This window comes from Zootoca vivipara, chromosome Z (genome assembly GCF_963506605.1).
Source record: "Zootoca vivipara chromosome Z, rZooViv1.1, whole genome shotgun sequence".
Taxonomy (NCBI): Eukaryota; Metazoa; Chordata; class Lepidosauria; order Squamata; family Lacertidae; genus Zootoca; species Zootoca vivipara.
In genome coordinates this window covers 8,515,856-8,534,937 of record NC_083294.1, presented here as the reverse complement: position 1 = coordinate 8,534,937, position 19,082 = coordinate 8,515,856, and the positions used below count along the sequence as shown (strand labels likewise).

Genomic DNA, 19,082 nt, shown 5'->3' with positions numbered 1-19,082 from the left:
GGGGGTTCTGGACTACGAAGCCCCAGGGGCCAATGGAAGCTGTAGTCCAAAACTTACACAGGGGCACCAGGTGGGTGAAAACCACAGATCATTCCATCAGGCAAGGGCTCCTTAATATTCTCTCCTATCACCCCACCCCCACCCGCCTGCTGCTGCCACTCTAGGCAGGAGTCTCGCTGATTCTGCTTCTCAACTTCCCCATGAAATGCACATCATCCCCTTTACCTGCCTGCCTTCCCTCCTCTTGAACCCTCAAAAGGTTGTTTTAACTATCCTATGCTGGTAATACAAGTAGTAATTTTATGTGTATTGGGATTTCCTGAGGGGCATTTGGGAGGGGGGATGCTGCTGTGTTGTTGGTTTTTTTGGGGGGGGGACTTTGCGGATACATAGGAGTTTAATAGGGACAATTTTATGATCTGAAGGTGGTCTGCCTGGAAAACAACACTGCAACAATTGTCTTTATGTGTGTGTATTTGCTTCCCACCTTTAGAACTCATGTTTTGGTTCTACTGGTACTTATTTGTGTGAATCTGCATTTCCATATTTTAAAATGACAAAGAGTAAGCAACGTTCAAACATGACAGATTCTCTGAAGCTGGCCCTGACACAGTACTCGCCTGATATCAAACAGTTGGTTACTGAAATGGTGACACAGATGTCACACTAACAATGGATGAAGGCATGTATTTTTAAGGAAATCTTGATAGGTAGGTTAATGGAGTGGGTAAAGGAGTTTGTGCTGCGTACAGTTTTGTGAGTGCTTTTATGCAACTCTCTCCCAAGAAGTCTCTAAAAGTTTCTGTTGTCCTCTGTAAGAAAAGTATTTGGGCAGTGCTGCCCCCCAAAAGGTTACCAAATCTGGTCACCCCCCTTTCCTTCTCCCTAAAAAAGCTCAACAACTTTGAGCTGAACCCCAAAAAATGGGGGTAGATCACCACCAGATTTTAATTCTGAAAGTAGATCACAGTCTCTTGGGAGTTGGCCACCCCTGCCCTAGGCGATTAGCCATTCCAATTTCTGGGCAAGAGAACTAACATTACAATAGTACAACCAAGGGAAATATACATCATGTGATACATTCAACATCCTCTTCCAAGCCTGTTCCTGTTTAAGGTGGAACAGAATCTACTATGAAATCCTAACACTCTCAACCCAACAGGGATGGAATACTTTTATAGACTGGGGGCTGCAATCCAGTGATGGGAGGGGCCAGAAGTAAAAGTGGGTGGGGCAAGGCTGGTAAGGGACGTGGCCTTGAGGGTATGGGAATGTTAGGGATGTGGATTAGGATATATTATTAGATAGATCCTATCCAAGCTTGTGTTAGCAAGCTTCCAATATTAGCAGAGTGACGTTCCCCTTTTGTGCGCAGCAAAGCATGTGCGTTAGATTCGCTAGAATCTCTATAACAATATTACACTTTATAGTTCAATATTACACTTCCTGGCAAAGGTCCCCTTTGTCCCTCTTAAAAGAAATACACAACACAGTGTTTATAAAATAAGATAGAGTTTACTTACAGTTTCATCCTGAGTTACAGCATAATCTCAGAAAGGCAGGCTTGCTTAGAAAAGTTACAAGTATATATATATCTAGAGACTACTTAGTAAAGTAAGACTCCATTTGGTCTCACTCTTGGCTGCAGGCCTAGAGTGAGAACCATGCTAACTAGAGATTCTCTGGAGATGTGTCCTCATCGAGGGAGGAAGTAGCTAAGAGAGAGAGTGATTGCAGGCTAGGGCTTTTGTCTAATCCAACTCATTTGCATGTCTGAGGGAACAGGAACTGACCTGTAGTCAGGTGTCCCTCCAGGTGAGTTCCTGTTAGTGGACACTCTAGGAACTGTTGTGACTTGTCTGCCCCAGTGTTCCATCCCACAAACCCCTTCTCAGGCAATTCACAACATTCATTACATACAAAACAAAACATAAGCAACTTTATTCAACCACCCACGAGTCCCAGCTTGACACGCAGGTTCTGGAAACTCTGTCTTGGCAGGGGTTTTGTTAGGATGTCTGCTGTCATCTCCGATGTGCAGCAGTACGACAGTTCGACAAGTCCATCTTGTATCATCTGGCGAACGTAGTGGTACCTGACCCCAATGTGTTTTGAGCGTGCTAGGAACTTCTCATTCTGCGCCAGCTTTAGACAGCTTTGGTTGTCCTCCAGCAGGCTTATAGGTTCCTTTCTCTCCACGCCAAAGTCTGTTAGGAGTTGGTCCAGCCAGGAAATCTCTCTGCACGCTTCTGTAGCCGCAACATATTCCGATTCTGTAGACGATAAAGCTATACATTTCTGTTTATAACTGCCCCATGTGATAGCTCCGCCCCCATACATAAAGACATGCCCGCTTGTGGATTTATAATCAGAATTATCACCCGCCCAGTCAGCATCAGTGTACCCAATGAGCTTAGGGTCACTGACAGCTGGTAACTTTAATTTACAATCCATTGTACCCTTAAGATATCGAACCACCCTCTTCACACCAACCCAATCATGCTCAGTGGGACTACTCACTTTCCTGCTGAGAATCCCTACTGCATTGGCTAAATCAGGTCTGCATGTGGTAACTAAATACAAAAGTTTACCAATTGCTGAACGATACTCTGTGTTGTTTGGCAGCAGCTTTGAATCCTCTTGGTTCTTTAAGAAGTCTGTAGCCATCGGGGTGTCGACGGGTTTTGCATCCTGCAATTGCATACTCTCCAACAGTTCAATTATCTTTTGCTTCTGATTAAGTAGAAATGAACCATCCTGTTCTCTTTCCACTTGAATCCCGAGGTAATACTCAACTGGTCCTAATTCCTTCACTTGCACTTCCTTGTTGAGGTGCTGGACTACATTTTTATAATCCCTGTCATTTGACGTTGCGATTAAAAGGTCGTCAACGAAGGCAAGAATATAAGAAAATTGTCCATTACTCTGCTTAGTGTACAAACACTTGTCAGCTTCACCTTGCTTGTACCCAAGTTTCACCAGCATTCCATGCAATTTCAAGTTCCAGGCTCTGGCTGCTTGTTTTAAACCATACAGTCCCTTTTGAAGCTTGCAAACCAAATGTGCCTCATTTGGCTTTATAAAACCTTTAGGCTGCTTCATGTAAATTTCTTCAGAAATTTCCCCATGCAAAAACGCAGTAGCTATATCGATGTGTTTCACCTCCATTCCTTTAGATGCTGCGATGCTTAAAAGTAATCTTACGCTACTGTATCTTACTGTCGGTGCAAAGACTTGGTCATAGTCGTGGCCATATTGCTGTGAAAAACCTTGTGCCACTAGTCTTGCTTTGTAACGTTGCACCTCCCCTTCTGAACCCCTTTTAACCTTGAACACCCATTTGCTCCCAATTGCTTTCTTACCAGCAGGCAATTCTGTGAGTGTCCAGGTCTTGTTCTTGTGCAGTGCGTCAATCTCCTCCTGCGCGGCTTTCCTCCAGAGACTGGCTTCGGTGGCTGGCATCTGCTCTACCTCTTCCCAAGTGGAAGGTTCTGGTGGAGACGCCGACCCTGCAAAGTAGGACAGTCGTAGTGGCGGAACGCCCTTGTTGGTTCTGGATGAGCATCTGACCTCTGGTTGTGCAACCGCATCAGCATCCTCATCCTCCTCCAACGCTGGCATGTCCACGTACAGCTCCTCCTCTTCGTCTCTGGTGCCGCCAGGGGTCTGGACCTCTGCGTCTTCTGGGGTGTCGCCTGTAGGGGGTGTTGTGACACTAGAAGGTATATTAGTTCCTTGTGCTAAAGGAAAACTTATAAACTCTTCATCTGGTGACTCTCTAGAACAGTCAATAACAGTGTTCTTTGTATCAAACTTTCCTAGTTCATCAAAATGAACCACATGGTATGGGTCTACTCTGCCACTCTTTGGATCTAGAACTCTATATCCCTTTCCTCCAGGAGCATATCCAACCAGGATACCTGCTTTTGCTCTGGAGTCAAGCTTGTGTCTGCGCTCTTTGGGCACGTGGTAATAACAGACACTTCCAAACACACGTATGTGCTGCAGACTTGGGACTCTCCCGTGCCAAAGTTCAAATGGTGTGCGTTCTGCACCCTTTGTAGGCAATCTGTTTTGCAAATAAATCACCGTATTCGCCGCTTCACCCCATAGCTTCTGTGACAAGTTGGCCTCTTTTAACATGCACCTTGTCATCTCCATAATAGACCTAAACTTTCTCTCAGCAATGGAGTTCTGTTGAGGCGTGTAAGCAACTGTAGTTACATGTGCTATGCCTTCTTGTGCCATGATGGCCTTCATCTGCCGTGAGCAAAACTCTCCACCATTATCCGAAATTAAGGTGGAAGGAGCTCTCTGGAATTTGTTCTTCACCATGTTTAAGTACAGTTTGAACAATTCCGGTGTCTGACTCTTTTCTTCTAGAAAATATCCAACACAATATCTTGAGAAGTCATCTATAAATATCAGAATGTACTTATTGTTTCCTAGGGAAGGTACATTCAGCGGACCACATAGGTCAGTATGAACAGTGTCCATGACTTTTGTGCTTCTCTTCTCTGTACAACGTGGGAAGGAAGGCTTGACTGCCTTTTCAGTTATGCAAGTTGTACAGTTTGGCATTGGTGTACTGCAATTCTTTACCTGTAGACCTTTTACCAGATTTTCCTTCTGCATTTTCAGGATAAGGTTGGTATCCCTGTGTCCAAGCCTTTTGTGCCAGAGTTCCAGATCTGGTTGATCCTTTCTGCTGGGTTGTGCAACCCTTGCAGACTCATTCTCTGAAATATCAATCTCATACACATCATTGATTAGTTTGGCTTGAATAAACACTTCACCATCTTTTATCACATTGCATTGTCCATTTTTAAATATAATTTCAAAACCTTTCTTGTCCAAGCTAGACACACTTATTAGATTACAGTTCAGCTTTGGTGCATACTTAACATTACTCACTGTAGTATCAAAAGACTCATTGTTCACTTTGAAATTCAAGTTCAAAGATCCTGCACCTATTGACTTTATAACATTTCCATCAGCAATTTCAATCTCAGACTGTTTATTATTGTCTATTTCATTGAAATATTCCCTTTTATAACAGAAGTGGCTGCTTGCTGCACTGTCTAGAAGCCACTTATTGCGCTTTCCTTCACAGCTCTGGAAAGCTACATTTCTTTCTTGCAATATCGTTGCACGCCCACGACCCCCCTTCTTTTCGCCTTTTGGTGGAAAGGGGCGGGATTTATTCCTAGGTGCCCGGCATTCCTTCGCCATGTGCCCTTTTAAATTGCAGTTAAAGCAAATTATTTCCTTTGGCGTTTGTCTGGACCTTTGGAAATGCTTGGAAGCATAATTAGTGTCCTTTCTCCCTGTATTCCTTTCTGAAGAATCAAGGTAATCTCTGCATTCCTCTCTCAAATGATCAATCAGTTCTTCAAAAGTCAGGTCCTTTTTGTGATCCATGCAACTCTTGAATGAACTGAAGCTTGGTCCTAGAGATGCTATCAAAAATGAAACCTTTGTTTCTTCATCAAGGGCTTTAGTAGTAAGATCAATCCTCTGAACAATTTCACTAAATTTGCTGATATGGTCAGTGAATTCTTCTCTTGAATTCATCCTCAGCGGAGTTAATTTGCTCATCAAATTCCTGTAGGAGTTCTTAGTAGATGCTCCATACCTGCGCTCAATATCTTTTAAGATTTTAGCTGCATCATCTTTGCTATTAACTGATGTTAGATGCCTGTTGCGAAGTCCACTCAAAATTATGTATCTGGCCTCGCTGTTCATGCGTTTCCAACTTGCTATCTTAGCTAAATCCTCTGCTGTTGTGCCAGTAGGCATAGGTTTTTCAATGGCATCCAAAACATTCCTTGCATCTAAAAATGCTATCAGGCGTTGTTTCCAAAATACATAATTGTCATCATCTAGAGCCATGAATCCTGGCTTAACTCCACTATCAAAATCTGCAAAAGCCATCTTGGAATCTCAAAATTCTAAAAATTTCTCAAAATTCAAAAATTTGCCAAAAATTCCAAAATCAAAATCTCTAAAAATATCTCAAAATGCAAAATAATCTTCACTGCCTCTGAGTTCTCAGTGCTGTAAACTCTGAGGGAGGGGAGGGGTAGCTAATCCCCTAGGCACACTGGAGAACAATAGACCATGTGCTCACCAGGAAGTTCTAACTGAAAAAATCCTACTCAGTTCAAAATCACAATCCAAAGCAATCCTTCAAAAATACACAAAAATACGCAGTCCTGGGCCGTAATAACCCTTTATGGGAATGTTAGGGATGTGGATTAGGATATATTATTAGATAGATCCTATCCAAGCTTGTGTTAGCAAGCTTCCAATATTAGCAGAGTGACATTCCCCTTTTGTGCGCAGCAAAGCATGTGCGTTAGATTCGCTAGAATCTCTATAACAATATTACACTTTATAGTTCAATATTACACTTCCTGGCAAAGGTCCCCTTTGTCCCTCTTAAAAGAAATACACAACACCGTGTTTATAAAATAAGATAGAGTTTACTTACAGTTTCATCCTGAGTTACAGCATAATCTCAGAAAGGCAGGCTTGCTTAGAAAAGTTACAAGTATATATATATCTAGAGACTACTTAGTAAAGTAAGACTCCATTTGGTCTCACTCTTGGCTGCAGGCCTAGAGTGAGAACCATGCTAACTAGAGATTCTCTGGAGATGTGTCCTCATCGAGGGAGGAAGTAGCTAAGAGAGAGAGTGATTGCAGGCTAGGGCTTTTGTCTAATCCAACTCATTTGCATGTCTGAGGGAACAGGAACTGACCTGTAGTCAGGTGTCCCTCCAGGTGAGTTCCTGTTAGTGGACACTCTAGGAACTGTTGTGACTTGTCTGCCCCAGTGTTCCATCCCACAGAGGGCTGCATTCAGCTTCTAGGCCAGAGGTTCCCCACCGCTGTTCTACAACACTCAGGCGTGCCTGTTTAAAAGACACAACCAGCGTGCTTCCCTTTCTGCTGAGATGACATTTTCAGAGCCTTTGATTTTATGATTCCAGGAATCTTTTTTTTTATATCAGCAGTGATCAGGAATGGTGCCAAAGCAGGTTTGCCTTACAAAACACAAACAAAGCAGGGGGGAGTCCAGGAATGCAGGACCGGATCAATCTTTAGCCTCCAAGGCTATTTCTCAAGTGCACGGTTACATGCCTCTCCTCCTTAGTCACCTCTGCACGTCAGGTGATTAAAGTAGTTGATAATCATCTGACTGAACACACAAAGCAAAAACTTGCCGATGTGCACATCAGGTCTATGGCTGGCCCCTGAAGATTGCACTTGATGACAACACATCCAAGAGGAGCATCACAAACCGTTGGAATGTAAACGGACACCACAATTAAGGCGGCTGGGAACAAAGTGTGAAAATAAACGCACAGGTCCAAAAGAAACAGCTGTGTCAGAGCTTTCTGATGATCAGTGAAAAGGTAGCACAGTAATTTTTTTATTAAAGATTTTCTTGAGTTACAAAAATATGTGCAATGTCTCTTGTAACATCTTTACAAAACAGTACTGAGGGGCAGTGGGGAAGCTCAGGGCTAGGGGCTGGATGTCGTCTTCCAGGCCTCTCTGTGTATCCCTCAGAACTCTTAGAATCATAGAATCCTAGAGTTGGAAGAGACCACAAGGGCCATCCAGTCCAACCCCCTGCCAAGCAGAAAACACCATCAAAGGATTTCTGGCATATGGCTGTCAAGCCTCCACTTAAAGACCTCCAAAGAAGGAGACTCCAGCACACTCCTTGGTAGCAAATTCCACTGCTGGACAGCTCTTACTGTCAGGAAGTTCTTCCTAATGTTTAGGAGGAATCTTTTTTATTGTAGCTTGAATCCATTGCTCCGTGTCCGCTTCTCTGGAGCAGCAGAAAACAACCTTTCTCCCTCCTCTATATGACATCCTTTTATATATTTGAATATGGCTATCATATCACCCCTTAACCTTCTCTTCTCCAGGCTAAACATACCCAGCTCCCTAAGCCGTTCCTCATAAGGCATCGTTTCCATGCCTTTGACCATTTGATACTGATTTTATAACATTCAGTTAGCAATCAAAAGCTACAAAAGTGATTTGTATCCCAACTAAGTCCTACTCAATGCAGACCTACTGGAATCAATGAACCTAAGTTAAAGGTAAAGGGACCCCTGACCATTAGGTCCAGTTGCAGATGACTCTGGAGTTGCGGCACTCAGGTGCTCACCTCGCTTTACTGGCCGAGGCAGCCAGCGTACAGCTTCAAGGTCATGTGGCCAGCATGACTAAGCCACTTCTGGCGAACCAGAGCAGCGCACGGAAATGCCGTTTACCTTCCCGCCAGAGCGGTACCTATTTATCTACTTGCACTTTGGTGTGCTTTCGAACTGCTAGGTGGGCAGGAGCTGGGACCGAGCAACGGGAGCTCACCCGTCGCGGGGATTCGAACCGCCAACCTTCTGATCGGCAAGCCCTAGGCTCAGTGGCTTAGACCACAGCGCCACCCGCGTAACATGCTGAACCTAAGTTAGTTGCCTATAAATTTCAGTAGCTCTTCTTTAGGTAGGACTAACTGGGACTGGGAGTAGGCATGGGATAAGAACTAGGGATGACCAGGCGTATTTCCAGAGCTCACAACTGTGCTTGCCAGAGGGCTCTCGTGAGGTGATGCAGGAGGAATGTGTTTCTCTGCATGACACAGTTACACAAAGGGCACACTCCTACCATGTCACAACCCATAAGACAGTGACCCACAAGAAGTGGCAGATCATGTCATCTCTTCACCTGAGTCAGCTCTGAACGGTCTGCTATCTATCAGTGTCATGACATGGGACACGTAAAGGAATGAAAACTGCCATGTTGGAATGGGCTCATCAGCTGGCAAATCAATTTTAAAAAAGTTTTGATCAGCTAAAATGCACTCCCAGATAATCAGATACGTTTAAAAAAAAAAAAAAAAAAAAAACTACCCCGAACAATTAAGTTGAATGTGGGAAACTTTTTATTTATTATTTAAATTCGTGTGCTACATTCCCTATAAACATGCTCAAAGTGGCTGACAACTGAGCAATAAAAATGTGAATCAATTGTTACAATAACAGTCAAATACTAAATCATTTTGAAACATAATTCGACAATCCAACAAACAACTCAATTTGATTTATATGACCATTATGAGGACAATTAGGAAAAAAATACTGTTCTGTAACAGTCAGCTGGTGGCTTGCTTAATTTTTACATTGCTCTTGTGTATTTTAATCGTTGTTAGCTATATTTTTTAAAAAATGAAATAGCAGTATACTGCAATGAGGGTGAAAGAGGAGAGTGCAAAATATGGTCTGAAGCTCAACATCAAAAAAACCAAGATCATGGCCACTGGTCCCATCACCTCCTGGCAAATAGAAGGGAAAGAAATGGAGACAGTCAGAGATTTTACTTTCTTGGGCTCCTTGGGAAACTCTTGGCCGTCCAGATGTTGTTGGACTACAACTCCCATCATTCCTGGAGATGCTGAGGCCAAGGGAAGTTGGAGTCCAGCAACATCTGCAGGAAAGCAATGACAAACCTAGACAGCATCTTAAAAAGCAGAGACATCACCTTGCCTACAAAGGTCTGTATAGTTAAAGCTATGGTTTTCCCAGTAGTGATGTATGGAAGTGAGAGCTGGACCATAAAGAAGGCTGATTGCCAAAGAATTGATGCTTTTGAATTATGGTGCTGGAGGAGACTCTTGAGAGTCCAATAGACTGCAAGAAGATCAAACCTATCCATTCTTAAGGAAATCAGCCCTGAGTGCTCACTGGAAGGACAGATCGTGAAGCTGAGGCTCCAATACTTTGGCCACCTCATGAGAAGAGAAGAATCCTTGGAAAAGACCCTGATGTTGGAAAAGATTGAGGGCGCTAGGAGAAGGGGACGACAGAGGACGAGATGGTTGGACAGTGTTCTCAAAGCTACGAACATGAGTTTGACCAAACTGCGGGAGTTAGTGCAAGACAGGAGTGCCTGGCGTGCTCTGGTCCATGGGGTCACGAAGAGTCGGACACGACTAAACGACTAAACAACAACAACAACATGCTCTGTGGTTTGCATGCTGTGATGTGCCTCTTCCCAACCTCTGTTAAATGTGCCTGCAGCAGCGTTACCGGGGTGGGTTGGGGTGGCGGCACTACATACACCAGTTTAGCAAGCCACACTCTGAAGCACCTCCAGGTCTTTTAAAGGTGAGGTGGGTAGTGGAGCTTGGGCCAAGCCAAGCCAGCAATGGGGGAATAGGTAAGGAAGTGGGCAAGGTGTAAAGGGAGCAAGGTTTGGCCAGGGGGGTGGGTGAAGAGCAAAGGGATTAAAGGGATAGGGCATAGCCGGGGGGGGGGCAGAGAGGGGCAGCTCCCCCCCAAAGCAATAAAAATCAATAAAAATACAAACTGAGGTTCTACCCCCTCTAACAAAAGGCCTGTCCCCCCACCCAAAAGAATCCTGGCTATGTTCAAGGGAAGTGATGCAAGCAGATCTGTTAGCCCCTAGCAAAAATAAAATAAAATTAAGCATTCCTAAAATAAACATGGAACCATATCAATTAATGACAAAATTAATTGACTATTGTGAATTGACAGAGCTTCAGGCGGCGAGCCCTGTCTTAGAGGCTTTATTCCCTGAGAATGCCACTTCCAACACAAGGCTTGTTGTGAGACCTACAGGCAATGCAGGGGAGTGAGGGGTGCTATCTGAGGAGGGGCACTCTCTTGGCACAGAATGTCTCTTTTAAGAGGATGCAGGCTGTGACACATAAATAGAACCCCACACAGCAGAGTCTCTTCCAAGAAGAGACATTCCATCTTCCTTTAAAAAGGTAAAGGACCCCTGACAGTTAAGTCCAGTCGCGGACGACTCTGGGGTTGTGGCGCTCATCTCGCTTTACAGGCTGAGGGAGCAGATGTTTGTCCGCAATTTTTCCGGGTCATGTGGCCAGCATGACTAAGCAGCTTCTGGCGAACCAGAGCAGTGCACAGAAACGCCGTTTACCTTCCTGCCGGAGCAGTAATTATTAATCTACTTGCACTTTGATGTGCTTTTGAACTGCTAAGTTGGCAGGAGCAGGGACCGAGCAACGGGAGCTCACTCCGTCGCTGAGATTCGAACCGCCAAGCTTCCGATCAGCAAGCCCTAGGCTCTGTGGTTTAGAGTCTAGACCACAGCGCCATCCGCGTTCCATTCGTTCCATTCCCTCTTCCTTTAGCAGAGAGGAAACCTCTTCTAATATGATACCTGCACTCACATGTGCAACACCAGTGCATGGGTGAATGGTGACATATGAAAAGAGGCATTATATTCTCTCTCTCTCCCCCCCCCCACCCTGTTAGTTAACAACACTGTGTCTTGACCCACAACTTAAACAAGTGCTGCTATGTGTCCATCTTTTACAAACAAAGGATGCTCTCCTCACTTTGGACCGTTTGTAGTTTTTGACAGGCAAAAAGGGATACAGGATTAATCAATGAAACAGTTAATCAACTAAAACAGAGTTGTATTCCAACTAAGTTCTACTCAGAGTGGACCCATTGAAGTTAATGAATATGACAAACTTAGGTCCATAATTTTCAGTGGCTTGACTCTGAGTGGAGCTTAATTGAGTATGATCCTCAGTGATTAATCAAGGTTTCTCAAATCAGCCAACAGGTTCAATACTAATAACTGAGGCAACAAAACCAGTGCTCCAACCCACCGACTGTGATTCTAACTTTGCACAGGGTTGTTCAAGACTGGAGGCAGCTTGGGAGCATTCTCAGTTGGCACCCCTTGCTTCTTGCAAGATAAGGGGACCCACAGAAGTTGTTCTGCCCATGCAACGGGTCAGGGCAGCACTGCATTTGAGATCAAGCTGAGAATTCAGCAATCTTGAGAAACTCACTGCTCAAGTTTCCGGCCCTCGTGGAGGAAATGTGTGAGCTGTCACTGCTGAAATCACCAACACTCGTGGGAGGGGTGGTCATAGCTCCTCCCAATAATTAGCAGAAGTTAGCTAATGAGTACTTGTTGTAAAAGTGCATTTTACCTGACACAGGATTTTAGATGAACATGCTGCAGGTGAGTGTGTGTGTGTGTGTTACTTGCAACACCAAGTTCCATGATCAGTGCGAGATTCCAGGGGTTGCAGAGTCGTTTGCCAGGGTCTGTGTTCCCTTTTGGAGAATGAGGTGCAATAGAGACTGATGTCTTTATGACGTATGGTTTTATTTACACATACAGTATATACAACCTGCACCTAGATGGAGGGATTTCTGAGCATTCATGTGCTGTGAGGGTCTGGCTGCTTCTCCCATAAGTGCAGCATTCACTTCAAAGGGCAGCAAAAAGCCTTCCTCTATATCTCATTGTTTGAGCCTGTCATCCCCAACTCACTTGGAGTTCTGCCTCTCCTTCTCCTTCTCGCTATTAAGTGACTCCCAGGACCTCCCTTCAGCATATATCATTAAAAATTGGAACATTAAACCTGGCTTTTGCCTCCCCCTACTAGCACCCAGCAAAGAAGGGGCCCAACTCCCCCTTGCCTGGCTGTTGCCCTCTGTTGGTTTCCTGAATGGGCTAATCTCCTGCCAACCTAGCAGTTCGAAAGCACGTCAAAGTGCAAGTAGATAAATAGGCACCGCTCCAGTGGGAAGGTAAACGGTGTTTCCGTGCGCTGCTCTGGTTCGCCAGAAGCGGCTTAGTCATGCTGGCCACATGATCTGGAAGCTGTCTGTGGACAAACGCCGGCTCCCTCAGCCCATAGAGCAAGATAAGTGTGCAACCCCAGAGTCGTCTGCAACTGGACTTAACTGTCGGGGGTACCTTTACCTTTAATCATGGCCCATTCAGATACCTCTAGGAGCTGGGTTGGCTCATTAGCATAAATCCAGGGGGGTTCCCTGCTCGACAAAGTTTAATCAAACTTTGATTAATTCTAATTTTTACTAAATCACAAACACATTTAGGGAGATCTAGTCCCCCCAAAACCTCATAATATCATATATGAACGCTGCTCCCTCTGCTTGTAAATTGTTGCAGTTGTCTTTGTAAAGGCGGGAATATAGCAAAATCAAAAGAGTGGTCCCTCTTCTTATCTGCCTCATCTTCCTACCTATTCCCGCATGAAGGGCTAAAGGGCATTGACTGGGGCTGACATCAGCACTTTCTCTTCAAAAAGCAGGATTGTAGCCAATGTTTGCCATGAGCAGGCCCATTAAAATTAATAGACATGACTATTAAGGATCAATTAAATTAAATGGTGGTAGACAGGGCTTTTTCTCAGCTGGAACTCAGTTGCAGCACCTCTCAGGTGGGCGCCATTGCCATTCTAAGAGAACAAGGGAGGGGTTCATTGTGAGTTCCAGCACCTTGTTCTCTAGAAAAATAGCACTGGTTGTAGACCACTCAGAAAGATCTGTGAAGTTTGAGCTGGTGAACGAAACTACAGCTTACTGTGATGAATTGCTCATTTTGTAAAATAAAGTAATGTTGCTTTGGGAAAACACCTTTCATATTGCCAGTTAGATACCTGAATCTGGTCCTTGGGAGGTGGGGGTGGTACACCCATAGGAAGATCCTTAAAACAACCCCTATGGGTCAGGAACCCAAGAAGATGGCCATGAATAACCTGTAACCCCTGGTTATGAAACAGACAAATGCTTCTTTCCCCATTTCCCAGGTGGGAAGGATGAGGAGGCATGCTCTTCCCCCAAGCCTGCAGAGTGATTCAGACTGCTGAGTAGCACCTCCTGGTGTCCAGTCTCATGATCAACTCAATGCATTGGATTCTACTGAGGAAGGCAGGATATGACCCTGATGATTCAACACAGGTGATCCTCTAGCGTTTGGTGAGATATGGCCACCGTTGGGAGGCAGAAAGGACTGTTATTAAAGGTAAAGGGACCCCTGACCATTAGGGCCAGTCATGACTGACTCTGGGGTTGCGGCGCTCATCTCGCGTTATTGGCCGAGGGAGCCTGCGTACAGCTTCCAGGTCATGTGGCCAGCATGACTAAGCCACTTCTGGTGAACCAGAGCAGCACACGGAAATGCCGCTCATCTTCCCGCTTGGAGCGGTACCTATTTATCTACTTGCACTTTGATGTGCTTTCGAACTGCTAGGTGGGCAGGAGCTGGGACTGAGCAATGGGAGCTCACCCTCTCGCAGGGATTCAAACCGCCGACCTTCTGATCAGCAAGCCCTAAGCTCAGTGGTTTTACCCACAACGCCACCTGATTCCCTGATTGTTGTTGTTTAGTCGTTTAGTCAGAACAGTTGGGGCTTTTTTAGTCCGTATAAAAAGGTAGTAAGGAGACAATACAGAGGTGCATAAAACTGGACAAAGTTACACCCCCCCCACCTTTTTCATTGTATTAGAACCTGCAGTAATCCAATGAAGCTGAATATTGGAAGATACAGGGCAAGCAATAGGAAATACCTAGCACAACACAGAATTATAAACTGGAAATTTGCTGCCACAGAATGTAGGTGATGTAATGCGCACCTTTTGTGGCCAAAATATGTCGTGAAAATTAGGGTATGCATTAGATTTGAGGACGCATTTACATTTGCCAGCAAATACTTTTTTGGTTTCAAGGCTTTGAAAACTGAGGTGCGCATTAGATTCAATGGTGCATTAGATTTGTGTAAATACAGTACAGTACAGTGGACCCTCCGGATACAAACTTAATTCGTTCCGGGGGTCCGTTCGCACCCCGAAAATAACATAAATAGAGGCGCACTTCTGCGCATGTACGTGGCGCAGTTGTGCACATGTGTGTGGTGAAACCCAGAAGTATACACTTCCAGGTTTGCCGTGGCCGTAACTCAAAGACTCCATACCCCCCATTCCCAAAGCTCATTTTCCCCTTCAACATCCAGCTAGATCAAGGGAAGTAATAGTACAGTACTACTGTATTCTGCTCTGGTCAGACATCACCTGGAGTACTGTGTCCAGTTCTGGGCACCAGTGTTCAAGAAGGATACTGACAAGCTGGAACGTGTCCAGAAGAGGGCAACCAAAATGGTCAAAGGCCTGGAAACGATGCCTTATGAGGAACGGCTTAGGGAGCTGGGTATGTTTAGCCTGGAGAAGAGAAGGTTAAGGGGTGATATGGTAGCCATGTTCAAATATATGAAAGGATGTCATATAGAGGAGGGTGAAAGGTTGTTTTCTGCTGCTCCACAGAAGCGGACACGGAGCAATGGATTCAAGCTTCAAGAAAGAAGATTCCACCTAAACATTAGGAAGAACTTCCTGACAGTAAGAGCTGTTCAGCAGTGGAATTTGCTGCCAAGGAGTGTGGTGGAGTCTCCTTCTTTGGAGGTCTTTAAGCGGAGGCCATATATCAAGATTACTTTGATGGTGTTTCCTGCTTGGCAGGGGGTTGGACTGGATGGCCCTTGTGGTCTCTTCCAACTCTATGATTCTACGATCAACTTAAAGGTAAAGGACCCCTGACAGTTAAGTCCAGTCGCAGATGACTCTGGGGTTGCGGCGCTCGTCTCGCTTTACAGGCTGAGGGAGCTGGCATTTGTCCGCAGACAGTTTTTCTGGGTCATGTGGCCAGCATGACTAAGCCGCTTCTGGCGCAATGTCACATCGAAATCAGAGCAGCACACGGAAATGGCATTTACCTTCCCACTGGAGCAGTACCTATTTATCTACTTGCACTTTTTGGTGTGCTTTCGAACTGCTAGGTTGGCAGGAGCTGGGACCGAGCAATGGGAGCTCATCCCGTCATGGGGATTCGAACTGCCGACCTTCTGATCAGCAAGCCCAAGAGGCTCAGTGGTTTAGACCACAGTGCCACCCGCGTCCCCTGGCAAATACGGTATATGCCTCTAAATGCTAGTTGCAGGGAATCACAAGCTGCTTTTTTCCCTCAGGTCTGGCTTGCAGGCTTCCCATTGGAGCGTCTGGTTGGCCATTGTGAGAACAGGTGGCTGAACTAAGTGGGCCTTTGACCTGATCCATCAGGGCTATTTTTATGTTCTTAACCCAAGATACAGACACTGACGGCTTCGTTGTTGTTGTTTAGTTGTTTAGTCGTGTCCGACTCTTCGTGACCCCATGGACCAGAGCATGCCAGACACAACAAAATAGTTCATTTTTCACATGGTCTAAGTGGCTTATTAGCTCCCCATTCCAGATTCCGACAAAAGTTCAAAACAAAGCACGCTCTCCACTATAACTGGACTGAATTCTTTAAGAAATGAATATAAATGTCTGATACCTTTCAAGACTGCTGTTTTCTCTATGCATCCCCATTTAGGGATCAGCCATAATATGATTGCTGTTGTCTATGTTTGTCTATTGCATGTATTTCAGAAATAACAAGAATAAACTTTTAAAAGTGCAGAGGCTTGATAAGAAGCTGATGCTTATATGACCTAACTATCCCATAGCCCAGGGGTGGCCAACTCCCAAGAGACTGTGATCTACTTTCAGAATTAAAATCTGGTGGTGATCTACCCCCATTTTTTTGGGGTTCAGCTCAAAGTTGTTGAGCTTTTTTAGGGAGAAGGAAAGGGGGTGACCAGATTTGGTAACTTTTGGGGGGCAGCACTGCCCAAATACTTTTCTTACAGAGGAAAACAGAAACTTTTAGAGACTTCTTGGGAGAGAGTTGCATAAAAGCACTCACAAAACTGTACGCAGCACAAACTCCTTTACCCACTCCATTAACCTACCTATCAAGATTTCCTTAAAAATACATGCCTTCATCCATTGTTAGTGTGACATCTGTGTCACCATTTCAGTAACCAACTGTTTGATATCAGGCGAGTACTGTGTCAGGGCCAGCTTCAGAGAATCTGTCATGTTTGAACGTTGCTTACTCTTTGTCATTTTAAAATATGGAAATGCAGATTCACACAAATAAGTACCAGTAGAACCAAAACATGAGTTCTAAAGGTGGGAAGCAAATACACACACATAAAGACAATTGTTGCAGTGTTGTTTTCCAGGCAGACCACCTTCAGATCATAAAATTGTCCCTATTAAACTCCTATGTATCCGCAAAGTCCCCCCCCCCAAAAAAAACCAACAACACAGCAGCATCCCCCCTCCCAAATGCCCCTCAGGAAATCCAAATACACATAAAATTACTACTTGTATTACCAGCATAGGATAGTTAAAACAACCTTTTGAGGGTTCAAGAGGAGGGAAGGCAGGCAGGTAAAGGGGATGATGTGCATTTCATGGGGAAGTTGAGAAGCAGAATCAGCGAGACTCCTGCCTAGAGTGGCAGCAGCAGGCGGGTGGTGGTGGGGTGATAGGAGAGAATATTAAGGAGCCCTTGCCTGATGGAATGATCTGTGGTTTTCACCCACCTGGTGCCCCTGTGTAAGTTTTGGACTACAGCTTCCATTGGCCCCTGGGGCTTCGTAGTCCAGAACCCCCTGAAAGACAGCAGGTTGGAGAAGACTGGGCTAATGCAACTGCTTCCCCAGAACTTGCTGGCTTTAAAAGCAGTGCATTCAAGGGGCTGTAGGGTGATCACCTGTGCCAACAGAGTGTACCCCATTCATGCCCAAGGAGAAGGTTATTTGCCCCCAAAGTTTGCAGAAGTACAAAAATATTCTAGCGGGTGTGGGAAGTCCTGAGGGGAGGACATATAATGAAGACTGAGTAGTGAGTCTGTTGCTGCTCCTGTCACCTCCTCCCGCCTCAGCCTTTCCTGCCGGCTTCCCTCCCTTGTTTGTTTGTTTGTTTGTTTGTTTGCTTGCCTCCTCCAGCCAGGAGCACCGGTGCCCCCCACCCCCGACTCCCAAGTACCCAGAGCCCTCGCAGGGGCACTGGCAAAGCTGCGCAGGTCATCCTCTCAGGAGCCGTGGCTCCCGTCCGCCCCCTCCCTCCCTCCCTCCCTCCCGGCTCAGAGAAGCCTCCCTCCCGTGGCTCCTGTCTGCCCCTTCCTGGCTCACTTGCTGTTGCTTCTTGTTAAAAACCTCCAAATTATGAGTTTTGATTGATTCATTACATGCTTATCCATTTGAATGTAAAGAGAAGAGGAGTGGGAAAGTAGACTTGGTTTTTTTTAAGGGAGCCGGGGATCTCTCCGCTGGCATGTGGGAGGAGGAGCAAGCCATTATGCGCCACGCACTCACACACACATACTGGTGAGTTCTATATCGGCAAGAGGGAAGGAGCTCTCCCTACAATTCTGCAATTGCCCATGGCTATTGAGCTTTGGGGGGGGGCAAGAGTTGTTGAGGTTTTTTTGTTTTTGTTTTTAGGGGGAGAGCTCTTTTTTTCTTTTAGGCTGGCAAGCACTAAGGAACCCACGATCTACCTGCGAGCTACCAGAAACTTCCTCACGATCTACCGGTAGATCGCTATCGCCTGGCCTAGGGGATCACAGAACTGGCTGGTGTTCTGACCCAGGCAGCAGAAAGGCAGCAGCGTGTTCCGATTGCAGCTGCAGGATGCTGAAAACTTTGAGCAAAGAGTACAGAAGGTAAGGGACTTTGATCTGCGCAGCCTGAAGTTTTATGGACTGTGAGAAGCTGCAGCATTTTTCCGGTTAGAAGCAGGGAGGTATACAGGGGGTGTGTGTGTTCCATCTCTCTTACTAACCGGGAAAAATGCTGCAGCTTCTGACAGTCCACTGTCCTCACAGTCATTAATCACTGTGAAAGTTTTACTGCCCACCATAAAGGAATGATTATCCTAAGTTTATGTCCGGGACAATTTATTTATGTTGGTGCATGCAATTCGGCTCGCGAGATGTGGGAATCATTGAAGCTAGCTCTTGGAGGGGGAGGAAGCTGTGATGGTGATTCCCAAATGATTGCTGGAGTGCTGGGGCACCCGGTTGCAAACCACAGGAAGAGCTGGCTGTCTCCAGTGAATGCAAGAGCTGAGGGCGCCACTTGGGAATTGCAGCAGGAGCTGGCTGTAGCGTCAGACCTGGAACAAGTGGCTGCACAGAATGCTTCAATGGAAATGGCTGAGGGCGCCAGTTGCAAATCTCAGGGGGAGATGACGACGGCAGTCCCGTGGGAACGAAGGTCAGTCTTCAAAGTCTTTTCAGAAGCTGAGACATAAACATGAACACAAGCCTGCAGGTGCAGCTGTGTCAGGGAGGAGGGGCAAGGAGATGCCCACAAAA

General features: G+C 45.5%; 1 protein-coding gene across 1 annotated transcript in view; it reads left to right on the top strand.

Annotated features, from left to right (window-relative positions):
• Positions 1-19,082, top strand: part of LOC132591503 (oocyte zinc finger protein XlCOF6-like) — a 126,183-nt gene that overhangs the window by 21,269 nt on the left and 85,832 nt on the right. Inside the window, exon 2 of the mRNA XM_060270279.1 lies at positions 18,233-18,428. The gene's annotated coding sequence lies outside the window, so the exon portion shown is untranslated. The remainder of the gene's footprint in view (positions 1-18,232; positions 18,429-19,082) is intronic.